This window comes from Prionailurus viverrinus, chromosome A2 (assembly GCF_022837055.1).
Source record: "Prionailurus viverrinus isolate Anna chromosome A2, UM_Priviv_1.0, whole genome shotgun sequence".
NCBI lineage: Eukaryota > Metazoa > Chordata > Mammalia > Carnivora > Felidae > Prionailurus > Prionailurus viverrinus.
The window spans coordinates 57,014,952-57,027,853 of record NC_062562.1 but is presented as its reverse complement, the minus strand read 5'-3'; positions in this window follow the sequence as shown (position 1 = coordinate 57,027,853).

Here is a 12,902-nt window from a genome sequence, read left to right as displayed (position 1 = left end):
GCCCCCTGGCCCATCCCCAAGGAACCCTCTCAGGAAAGAGAGGGAGTAGAGGGCTTGTCCTCGGAAGGCTGGGCAGAGGAGCTGGGGTGTGGGAATCTTCACCCCAAGAATGCTAGGGGAATGTGGTCCTTGAACTTCCGAAGTCCCTACATCAAAATTCAACTCCACAGTGGGGGTCCTCCGCTCCCCACCCCCCTGCCCTGTCCCATTCCAGCTGCCCTGGGGAGTGAAAGTGGCCTGGGGATCTTCGGCCCAGAGAGAAAGTGCTTTGCTTTGGAAGGACTGGGAAGTCCCTGGTCCTGGGAAAACTAGTGTGTGCCCGAGAGAAGTGTCCAGCCCCCCCATCTCTGTGGCCATCTGCTATCTGTGGGTCTTTCTTTGAAGCTGATAGTGACTGTGTTGCACGTGTATGTGCTGTGTGTGCTTGGAAGAACATCTATCCTGAGGGCCCCTGTGTGTCTGTGTGCATCTGTGAGCATGTGGGAAGTCTACAAAACTGAGTATATTAGCATGCCCATTTCTTCTTGTGGGTCCCTGGGAGTTTTATATCGAGAGTCTGTGTTCTGTGGGTCCCTGAGAGTTTGTGCTTCATTATGTGTGGCTGTTTCAGAGCATGACCCCAAAAGTGCCTGTGGGAAAGTGTGTCTGTGGAACTGGATGTGTGTCCCTGTGGCTGTGTATCTGTGAGATCATTGTGTTCGTGAATCATATGATGGGAAGTGGGTATTTCCAAGTGTTTATTTATAAATTGGTGTGTGTCCCTATGTGGGTTGGTAGCAGTGTGTGTCTGGGTATCCTGTGTCTATGAATCGGAGCGTGTGTGCGTGTGTGCGTGTGTGTGTGTGTATGTTCCGTCCTTCTTTAACAGCACTGGGTATTGGGTGTGTAACGTTGTATCTTTGGACGGATGATAGGAGCGTGGACAGTGAATCCAAGTGTGTCTGCACATCTGTCTACAGCTCCACGTATGAACTGATACGTGTTGGGGTGGATGTTTGTGTCTGTTTATCTAGGGTGTGGACATCTGTGTGTATGAATGTATCTTGGAACTATGTGTATGTACTTCTCTACCCAGTACTACCCTGGGTCTGTCGTCTGGGGACGAGTGTGTCTCTGGGTGACACACATACTGTGTGTCTTCCCAGATCACCCACCATCCCTAACCGGCAGGGCAGGCGGCCAGTGGAGCTCTGGGGTGCCATTTGCCAGGGCACTCTCTGTCTGTCTGTGGGAGGGGGAGATGAGCTGATAAGGCTTATCTGCCGACGCCAGCGCCATGCTGAATAACTGCTCTAATGAGGTGGCCTCGCTGGGACCACCCGCTCCCAAGGCCCCCAGCCTCACTGGGGAGGGGCATGAGGGAGCCAGTTCAGGGGCATGAGAGCAAATCCCCGTGAACCCAGCAGCGCCTGAGTGTCTACAGAAGCTTTTCTACTTCTGTCTTGTTTCTTCAGAGGGGGGTTCCAGTCTTACACCCCCACCCCACCTGCCATCTCTCTGCTGGGCTGGGCTGGCCTCTGGTCTGCTGTCAAGAATACAGTCTTAAGAGGGTAGGGGGTGTGGACTGAGACACATGGAGGCCCAGGGATGGAAAGACCCAGAGAAGGGAGAGGAGGACAGGGAGACCCGAGGACAGATTTTAAAAAGCACCGGCCATAGAGGGACAGAGACGCCAGTAGGGGCTGGAGGGGTGGGTTGGGGACACGCAGGAACAATCAAAAACAAACAACTTAAAAGTGGCAGAAAGAGTCGGAGCGATGGGAACAAAAACAGCAAACGCGCTAACCAGACACAGCCATGAACAGAGAAACAAGGGAGGAGACATACAGAGAGGAGAGAGAGAGAGCAAAACAACAAAAACAGAGATATGGGAAGGGAGAAGGGAACCCAGGCAGGTTCCCGGAGCAGTGGGGAGAAGAGGGAGAGCGGGAAGGGCCCCAAAGAGAACGAGGGAAAAGTAGGGAGGCCGAAGACGGGCTGGGTGGGACGGACAGACCGATTGGAGGACAGCGGCAGTGCCAGTGCCGAGCGCCGCGCGGACGCCAGCGCGGGAGGCCGAGCGCCAGGCTGCGGGCCGGGAGGGCGTGAGCGCAGAGCCCACGGGCCGGGCGGGGCACCGAGGCGCGGGCGGCGGTGGCGGGCAGGGGGGTCCGAGCGGGGCTGCGCCGCTGTCCGGGGTAATTTTTCATCTCGGCCGGCTAATCTTTGTTCCCGGCGAAGATAATGAATAGCCAATCGTTATCTGCCCGGCTCCCGGAGGCTGCCCGAGAATGGGGTTGTACAGGGCTGGGAATTGTTTCCAAAGTGCCGCGGAATAAATGGTGTTCCTTATCTCTGCCTTCCAGATTATCGGAGCCCTTTCAGAGCGCGCACAACAAATGCGCCCGCCATCGAATGCATCATTTACCACCGCAGATCCGCGCGCTGATGGGCAGGCAGATAGCCGTCCGCGGGGGGCACGCCGGGCGCCCTGTGCCCGCGCCGCCTGCCTGCCTGCCTGCCTGCCTGCCGGGGGCACCCGCGCGTGCGCCCCCGGGTGTGCCTGGCATGTTTGCATGGACATTCGCGTGTGCCAGTGGATGGGCACTGAACAAGAAAGGGTATTGGTGTGCATGCGGGCATGTCAAAGAAGTGTGCTATAAGAAAGCGCAGGTGTGCAAGCCCATGCTCACGGGCGTGGTGGGCGTGTGTGCTGTGAATGCCTGGAGGGGGCCCAGCTGAGGCTGTTGGAGGGTGCACAGAGGAGGGGGTATTGCACGTGAGTGCGTAGGCACGAGTGTCACTCAGGGTGGGAAGGCAGGTGTGGGAAGGAGTGGGTGTGCAAATCCGTGTGTACAGGGGTGGTGGATGAGCGTATTGAGTGCCACAGTGTACCTGCCCTCGAGGAGGCCGTTGAGGAGTGCACACAGGAGGCGGTGTCATCTGCCACTAGGTCGCGTGCCTATGTGTATATTCAGACACGGGTGTGTGCCTGCAGGTGTCCGACCCTACTCAGTGCTCTGGGTTCCTACGTGCCTGTAAGCATGCGCATCCGTGCATTCCTGTGACTGTCAGGAGTGAGTGTGCCGCGGGTCAGAGTTCACCCCAGTGTGTGCCTTCGGGGTGCACGGATCTGTGTGAGGGCGGTTGTGTTGTTGTGCATCTATATGCCTGGGTGTGCCCGGGTGTACCATAGGAGGGGCCGGGGGAAGGGCGGTCGTTGGGGCCTGTCCCTGCGCCTGCCTGGGTAGGCTCAGGACACACGGGCCGGGACCCCTCTCCAGCGTGGGAAAGAGACAGCCAGAGGGGAGAGAATGGTGTGTGCGGGTGCGACAGACTCCACAGCAAAAGGGGTGGAATGTGCTAGTGACAGAAAACGGGGTGTGGGGGCGTGTAAGGAAGAAAGGTCTTCGAGGAGTTTGGGGACACCCAGGGGTCCCAATAGCCTCAACAGGCATGCCCTGCCGGGGGCCCCAGAGCTCCCCGCTCCGGACCTAGGGAAAGAGAGACCCGAGCCCCGCCGCCTGAGGTCCCCGCGCAGTGAGTGACACGCGCCGCCGACAAAGGCTGTATTTTTCCAGGCTCGCGCCCCGCCCGCGCGCGCGCGATGGTCCCCATGGCGACGCAGATAGCGCCGCAGCCATTTTCCCTATCTCCCCGGAGTCTATTATACGGCGGGATTAGCTCATCTCCAGGCAGGTCAAACCCAAAGTCACACAACCTGCGGCGCGGGCCCCGCCCCCCGCCCGGCCGCCCCTCCCCCGCCGGGGTCCGGTCTCTGCCCGGCGACCCTCGAGCTGCGGCCCTTGCGCAGGCGCAGAGCGCCACCTGGCGGCCACGGGTGGCCCGAGTTGGGGTCTCCGGGAGCCGGCAGCCTGAACCGGAGCCACCAGGCAGAAGAGCTGTGGCAGGGGTCCTTTCCTCCAGGAGGTGGACTCTCCCAGAAGCAGGGGCTTTGTTTTGTCACTGCTGTGTCCCCAGGGCTGGGCTGACGCACGGTAGATGCTCCTTAAGTGTTTCTTGAAAGGAGAGATGGATGGCAGGAAATTACAGACCCAGCAAACTGTCAAAGGTCACGCAGCTTAGTTGGCCACAAGAAATCACTTCTTAGACTGTATCCACTGAATTTAGAATAAAAGCCAAACTGTGCAATAGCCTTTGCTGACCACTCAGACCTGGTTTCCCCCTTTCTTGCTCCAGTGGGAGCAGCCTACCTTCTGTTCTTTGAACAAACCAGAACATTCCCACTCTGAGGCCTTTGTGTCTGCTGCCCCTTTTACCAAGAGTGTATTCTGCCTCTGCTCAGATGGCACCCCTCAGAGCGCAAAAACCGAGCCTTCCGACTTTCCTTGGTCGGCATTAGGCATTTCTTTTACAGTAAGGACTTAGCACATTGCAAAATAGTCTCCTCTCAGGGTGTGCCTGCAGCCAGCTCCCCTGCTCCCTTGGAATGCTAGGCTCCCTGGGGAAAGGGAGTCTGTTTTGCTTCCCAGCAGTAGCTCAGAGGCTGGGGTCTCCTCTGACAACTGGTTGGCGTTAGTCACAACTTAGGGAATGAGTGAATGAGGACAAGGAGAGGCCAGAGCAAGTGGGCCAGACCATGCCCTGCTATCTTTATCATTTCTCCTTACTATTATACCATTCTCCCCCCCTTAGCTGCCCCTGTGTTTTGCTCACCCCAGTCCCAGGATGCCTGCTCCCGCCAGCATGTCCAGAGGGGCCCGGATATTTAAGGGAGAGAGCACCATGGAGGCCCCTCCACAAGGTTGGCCTGCCTTGCCTGGGGGGGGAGAGAACACTTCTCACCCTTCACCCTGCATTCTCAGGGAACCGTGGTCTCTCTGGGAAGGCCGGGGCCGCCGGTTGAGACTTCACTCATGATACAAGATAATTATACCTGAGTTGTCATGAGGCGGTGATGATTAATTGCCGTGCATGAGTCATGGATGGCGAAATATCGAGAACGGAGAGAAGGCCACAGCCCGACTGGGCTTCCAGGTGGGAGTCCAGCCAGCCCGTCTCCAGGCCAGAAGGGGCTAATCAGGCACTAGGCCAAGCCTCGCCCTGCTCAGGTGGGCTGGTGACAAACCCTGTGAGAGGCTTTGCCCAAGGGCTCAGAGAATTGGTGCTCTGTTCTGTCAGAAGTGCCCCAGTTGCCTCCCAGAAGAGGAGCTCCCGGGCCACTCCCCCCAACCTGCACACTCACACCCTTTCTGGCCGGGTGGCCTTAGGCATCACTTTCCTACTCTGAGCTTCAGGCCTGCTTCCGCAACCTTCCTTCCCAGGTTATTATGAGAGTTACTCGTGAACCTGTATTTAAAGAGTTGTAGGGGCACCTGGGTGGCTCATTTGAATAAGCAGCCAACTCTTGATTGTGGCTCAGGTCATGATCTCTCGAATCATGAGTTTGAGCCCCAAATCGGGCTCTGCACTGATAGTTCGGAGCCTGCTTGAGATTGTCTCTCTCCTCTTCTCTGCCCCTCCCCGGCTCATGCTGTCTCTGTCCCTCTCAAAATAAATATATAAACTTAAAAAAAAAAAAAGAGTTGGGGTGCCTGGGTGGCTCAATCAATTATGCGTCCAACTTTGGCTCAGGTCCTGATCTCACAGTTCATGAGTTCGAGCCCCACATCGGGCCTCTCTGGTGTCAGTGAGGAGCCCGCTTGGGATCCTGTCTCCCTCTCTCACTGCCCCTCCCCTACTCTCCCTCTCCCTCAAAAAATAAACATTAAAAAAATAAGTTAATTAAAGAAAATAATATATCTGGCCACACGGTTTGGCACCGTGGGTGTACGGTATTGAATAAAACCGCCATGGTGCCTGGCCCTCAGACGTAACCACACAGATTAACACATCATCAAAACTTGTGATAGGAACCTTGAGGGTCAAGGAACACATATTTACAGATACCGGAACCAAGCTTATTTGCAGAGACCAACTCTGGGTCAGGTCCTGTGCCGAGAGGTGGGGGCCTGGAATGAAACCAGATACTGCCCAACTCACTGTGGGCAGAAACCAGATACTGTCACTGTGGGCAGACAATCCACAGGATGGTGGAGATGCAGACACATTAATAGATTCTGTTCATTCCAGCCGATGAGAATTAGAAGCACAGGGTGCTTGAAGGAGTGACACTTAACCCTAGTTTGAGAGCATAATATACAAAGAGGGCCAATGAATCAATAAGGCAAAAATACAACCGAAAAAATCAGGCCAGGGGTATGAAAAGAAAATTCACAGAAAAGGAACTAGACACAGCTCTTAGATGGATGGAAACATACTCAGTCTCACTCACAGAAACGAAGATATAAAACACATTGAAAGATTTGGGAAGAGAGAAATGTTCTAAAGTCAGATTGTAGTGGGGCGCCTGGGTGGCGCAGTCGGTTGGGCGTCCGACTTCAGCCAGGTCACGATCTCACAGTCCGGGAGTTCGAGCCCCGCGTCGGGCTCTGGGCTGATGGCTCGGAGCCTGGAGCCTGTTTCCGATTCTGTGTCTCCCTCTCTCTCTGCCCCTCCCCCGTTCATGCTCTGTCTCTCTCTGTCCCAAAAATAAATAAACGTTAAAGTCAGATTGTAGTGATGCCTGCAACTCCATAAATTTGCTAAAATTCATGAAACGTCCATTTAAAACGAATAAACTTTATGGTGTGTAAATTATACCACATAATGCTGTTTAAACACACATCTTAAAATACTTTGAGATGCCATTTTATATCAATCAGTATTAGCCACACCCAAACATTCGATTACCTGATATGTTCCTGCAGGGGAGTGTCAACAGATGCAGTCTTGGGGTGGGATGGGCAATGTGACACGATTACAAACACGTTTCTGCTTTGAACCAAGAGTTTCGTTTACAGGATACAGAGAGGCTCTCACGCTTGTGGAATTTGTAAGGAAATTCACTGCAGCCTTGTACATTATGGCAAATGATTGCAAATGAAAGATGCTTATCTAGAAGAGATGTTAAAAGTATAGTCATACAACCAAATAGTGCAATGTTATGCTGCTATCATGAAGAGAGAGAGAGAGAAGAGAAAGAGAGGGGGGGAAGGGAGTGGGGGAAGGAAGGAAGGAAGGAAGGAAGGAAGGAAGGAAGGGAGAGACAAAAGAAGAAAGAAAGGGGAAGCTTTTTATGTAAGGATATTGAATGATCTGAGGCGCCTGGGTGGCTCAGTCGGAAGTGTCTGACTTCGAACTGTCTGACTTCGACTCCAGTCATGATCTCATGGTTCATGAGTTCGAGCCCAGCATCAGGTTCTGTGCTGACAGTGTGGAGCCAGCTTGGATCCTTCTGTCTCCCTCTCTCTGCCCCTCCCCCCGCCACAAAATAAATAAACATTTTTTATTTTACTTACTTATTTTTTCAAAATAGCTTTTTTAATTTTTTTAAAGCTTATTTGTTTATTTTGAGAGAGAGAGAGAGAAAGCCCGAGTGCAAGTGGGGAAGGGGCAGAGAGAGAGAGGGAGAGAATCCCAAGCAGGTTGCACACCACCAGTGCAGAGCTCAACACAGGGCTCGAACTCACAAATTGCGAGACCTTGACCTGAGACAAAATCTGACGCCTAACCAACCGAGTCACCCAGGTGCCTCTCAAAATAGTTTTTATATAGTACTTGAGTAGTTAAAATAATAGTTTCAGAACCCTAATGCGAGCATTTTCACTAACATACCAGAATGCCCAATTGAGACAGCTAGAAACTTTATGAAGAGAATGGAGCTGAAAACATGCCCCCTCTTTTCTGCTGTCCTCTCATTACTTATTGATACCTAAGAAGCCATCTTCTTCTGGTGGTTTTTAATCTCAGGACAGAAGCAATTACTTAAATATTTCTGAGATCTCTTCCTATGTAATACCTTTAATTTTTACTGATTGGTCATGATTTTTTTATTTAATTTATTTTTTAAATTTACATCCAAGTTAATTAGCATATAGTGCAACATGATCTCAGGAGTAGATTCCTTAGTGCCCCTTACCCATTTAGCCCACCCCCCCCTCCCACAACCCCTCCCATAACCCTCAGTTTGTTCTCCATTTTTATGAGTCTCTTCTGTTTTGTCCCCCTCCCTGTTTTTATATTATTTTTGCTTCCCTTCCCTTGTGTTCGTCTGTTTTATATCTGAAAGTCCTCATATGAGTGAAGTCATAGGATATTTGTCTTTCTCTGACTAATTTCACTTAGCGTAATACCCTCTAGTTCCATCCACGTAGTTGCAAAGGGCAAGATTTCATTCTTTTTGATTGCCGAGTGATACTCCATTATATCTGTATACCACATCTTCTTTAACCATTCATCCATCGATGGACATTTGGGCTCTTTCCATACTTTGGCTATTGTTGATAGTGCTGCTGTAAACATGGAGTGCACGTGTCCCTTCGAAACAGCACACCTGTGTCCCTTGGATACCTAGTAGTGCAATTGCTGGGTCGTAGAGTAGTTCTATTTTTAGTTTTTTCAGAAACCTCCATACTGTTTTCCAGAGTGGCTGCCCCAGTTTGCTTTCCCACCAGCAGTGCAAAAGGGATCCTCTCTCTCCGCATCCTCGCCAACATCTGTTGTTGCCTGAGTTGTTCATGTTAGCCATTCTGACAGGTGTGAGGTGGTATCTCATTGTGGTTTTGATTTGTATTTCCCTGATGATGAGAGATGTTGAGCATTTTTTCATGTGTTGGTTGGCCATCTGGATGTCTTCTCTAGAGAAGTGTCTATTCCTGTCTTTTGCCCATTTCTTCACTGGATTATTTGTTTTTAGAGTGTTGAGTTGGATAAGTTTTTTACAGATTTTGGATTCTAACCCTTTATCTGATATGTCGTTTGCAAATATCTTCTCCCATTCCGTCGGATGCCTTTTAGTTTTGCTGATTGTTTCCTTCCCTGTGCAGAAGCTTTTTATTTTGATGAGGTCCCAATAGTTCATTTTTGCTTTGGTTTCCCTTGCCTCCAGAGACATGTTGAGTAAGAAGTTGCTGTGGCCAAGGTCAAAGAGGTGTGTGCCTGCTTTCTCCTCAAGGATTTTGATGGCTTCCTGTCTTACATTGAGGTCTTTCATCCGTTTTGAGTTTAGTTTTGTGTATGGTGTAAGAAAGTGGTCCCAGTTCATTTTTCCACACACGTTGCTATCCAGTTTCCCCAGCACCACTTGCTGAAGAGACTGTATTCCATTAAATATTCTTTCCTGCTTTGTCAAAGATTAGTTGGCCCTATGTTTGTGGGTCCATTTCTGGGTTCTCTATTCTGTTCCATTGGTCTGAATGTCTGTTCTTGTGCCAGTACCATACTGTCTTGATGATGACAGCTTTGTAATACAGCTTGAAGTCTGAAACAAACATTTTTTTAAAAAGGATAAGGGCAGCTGGGTGGCACAGTCGGTTAAGTGTTCAAGTCTTCACATCGGCTCAGGTCATGATCTCACGGTTTATGAGTTTGAGCCCCGCATCGGGCTCTGTGCTGGCAGCACGGAGCCTGCTTGGGGTTCTGTCTCCCTCTCTCTCTGCCCCTCCCCTGCTTGCTCTCTATCTCTGTCTCTCAAAATAAATAAAAACAATAAACGTTAAAAAATTTAAAAAGGATATTGAATGATCCCCAAATAGATTTAGTAGAGAAATAAAAGTGCAGAAGAGTGTGGTCTGCTACCATTTGATTAAAACCGGGATAAGGAAAGAACGTATATACATATTTGCTTACATATTGATAGACTTTCTCTGGCTGGAAAACAAAAGAAATCATTAACAATTGCTGGCACCTACAAAAGGACCAAGGTGTGGGTGGCCAGGGATAGGGATCGGAGAAGCCTTTTCACTGTGTAAACTTCTATTTCTATTGAACTTCCACAGACAGAGACTGAGTTAGAGATAGACATATACATTCATGCCTCCTCACATGTATTTCCATATATATCCCATACAAAAAAATAAAGACTAAAAACCAAAATGAAAAAAGAGCTTTTTGTTCAAAAAAAAAAAAAAATAAAGATGGAAGGGCGCCTGGGTGGGTCAGTCGATCAAGCGTCTGACTTCAGCTCAGGTCATGATCTCACGGCCTGTGAATTTGAGCCCTGTGTCGGGATCTGTGCTGACAGCTCAGAGCCTGGAGCCTGTTTTGGATTCTGTGTCTCCCTCTCTCTCTGCCCCTCCCCTGCCCATGCTCTGTCCCTCTCTGTCTCAAAAATAAATAAACGTTAAAAAAAAATGGGGCGGGGGGGGGGGGGTGCCTGGCTGGCTCAGTCGGTTGAACGTCAGACTTGGGCTCAGGTCATGATCTCACGGCCTGTGAGTTCAAGCGCCAAGTCGGGCTCTGTGCTGACAGGTCAGAGCCTGGAGCCTGCTTCGAATTCTGTCTCTCCCTCTCTCTCTCTGCCCCTCCCATACTCATGCTCGGGTGCGTGCTCTCTCTCTCGCTCGCTCGCTCTCTCAAAAATATATAAAACATTAAAAATTTTTTAAATTATTAATAAAATAAAATAAAGATGGAGCTTGCCAAGAAAAATCAGGAGAGAAATTTCCCATCGCTGACTACAACGTAGAGAAACCAGAATTCTCCTGCTCTATTGGCCAGAATGTAAACTGGCATAAGTATTTTGCAGGATAGTTTGGTTGTACCTAGTGAAGTTGAACATATAAATGCCACACGACCGAGCAATTCCTCTTCTAGGCATGTGAGAAATCTCACATGAACAAAAGACATGTGGGCAAAGATATTCATGGGGCACTGTTTGCTAAAAAAAAAAAAAAAAAAAATCAAAAGAGACTTTGGGGCACCTGGGTGGCTCCATTGGTTGAACATCCAACTTCGGCTCAGGTCGTGATCTGGCGGTTCGTGAGTTTGAGCCTCGCATCGGGCTCGCTGCTGTCAGCCTGTCAGCACAGAGCCCACTTCTGATCCTCTGTCCCCTCTCTCTGCCCCTCCCCGGCTTGCGCTCTCTCAAAAACCAATAAGCATTAAAAAAAGAGAGGGAGACTTTGGATGCAAGCTAATGGCCCATCTTGAGGGCACTGGATAAACAACTAGAAAGTTCAGTCACATTGTCTGGAAGGGAGAAGGCACATAATGTTTTAGCCAAAGAAAGAACTGGCAGAATTTTAAACATGAAACAGTTCTGTGTGTTGTTTATGGAGATGAAGCATATGAATAAAAGTATAGAAACATAAATGGAATTAAATCTTCTGGAAGATCTCAAAATAAGACCTGGAAAAGAGCAAAAGCCGTGCCATGTTCCTGGATGGGAATACCATAAAATGTCAATTCCTCCATATTTTCTGTGTCAATTTAATGTAATTCAAATTAGAATACGATTAGGATGGGTTTTTTTTTTCAAAACTGGATGAAATGACCTCAAAGATCATGTGGCAGCATACATACCCAAGAATAACCAAAGAAAATCAGAAAAAGAATAACATGGGTTTTTTTTTCACCTCACCAGAAAGAAGAACATACTATAAAGCCGCTGTAATCAAATCAACATGGCATTGGCACAAGACTGGGCAACGGGAAAGAAGAGAGAACCCCAAAATAGATTCTAGTATATGTAAGAATGTGATTCTTGACAAAGGTAGTATTTCAGTTCAGTCGGGGAAGGGTAGATCGTGAAATACTCAGTGCTGGCACAGGTGAATATCTATCTGGAAGAAAATAAAATTGGACCCCTCATATACCTAAATAAATTCCAGATGGATTAAAAAGTTTAATGTGAAAAATAAATGCCTTGCAAAGAAACTCCCAGAGGCAACACTGGAGATCTGCCCAGGAGAGTAGCATATGCGAACACCAGGGGGAAAAGGACTCAGCGTGTTCTGGAAAAAGCAGATATTCAAGATGGCCGTGGCAAAGGGGAGGCCCAGGTGTGTGGAAAGCCTCCCCAAAGCCTGGTCACACGAATTACCATCTTCAGAATTGTTTGCCATACCTTTTCACCCCTGTGCTATTTCTTTAATCTTTTTTTTTTTTTTTTTTTTTTTAAAGTAGGCTTCATGTGGGGCACCTGGGTAGCTCGGTCGGTTAAACATCTGACTTCAGCTCAGGTCATGATCTCACGGTCCGTAGGTTCAAGCCCTGCATCGGGCTCTGTGCTGATGGCTCAGAGCCTGGAGCCTGCTTTGGATTCTGTCTCTCTCTCTCTCTCTCTCTCTCTCTCTCTCTACGCCCCTCTCCTACTCACTCTGTGTCTCAAAAATAAATAAATGTTTAAAAAAAATTTTTTTTAATAATAAAGTAGGCTTCATGCCCTGCACAGAGCCCAACATGGGGCTTGCATTCATGTCCCTGGGCTCAAGACCTGAGTGGAGATCAAGAGTCAGATGCTTAACCAACTGAACCACCCAGTTGCCCCTCATTAACCACTTTACTTTAAATCAATCCCTGTCTTTGTAAAGCAAATTGTGTTTAAAAGGCAAATTTGTATCACTGGCAAAATCATGGGTTCAGTGAGGTAGTCAGATATTTTTTTGAATCACATGGAAATAAATAAGTTGACTATTAAGATGAAAAATAAAAAGGTCTGGAATTACTGCGGTAGGATGGGTTAAATTTCCATATTGTTTATTTTATTTTACTTTTTAAAATTTTTTTAAGGTTTATTTATTTTTCAGAGACAGAGCATGAGTGGGGGAGGGAGAGAGAAGGAGACACAGATTCTGAAGCAGGCGCCAGGCTCAGAGCCGTCAGGCTCTGGTGGGCACAGAGCCTGACACAGGGCTTAAACTCACGAACTGGGAGGTCATGACCTGAGCCAAAGTCGGTGAAGCAACCCAACTGAGCCACCGAGGCGCCCCTAAATTTGCATTTTGGAAATCATTCTGCCACCTTGTGGGCAGGAGGGACTGGAGGGGGTAAGATGGGGAAGGAGTCAGCCGGGAAGTGGCCTGAGCAACAATTCATAGAAGATAGTGAGGTGTAAGCCAGGGCCACCCACACCCTCCCCT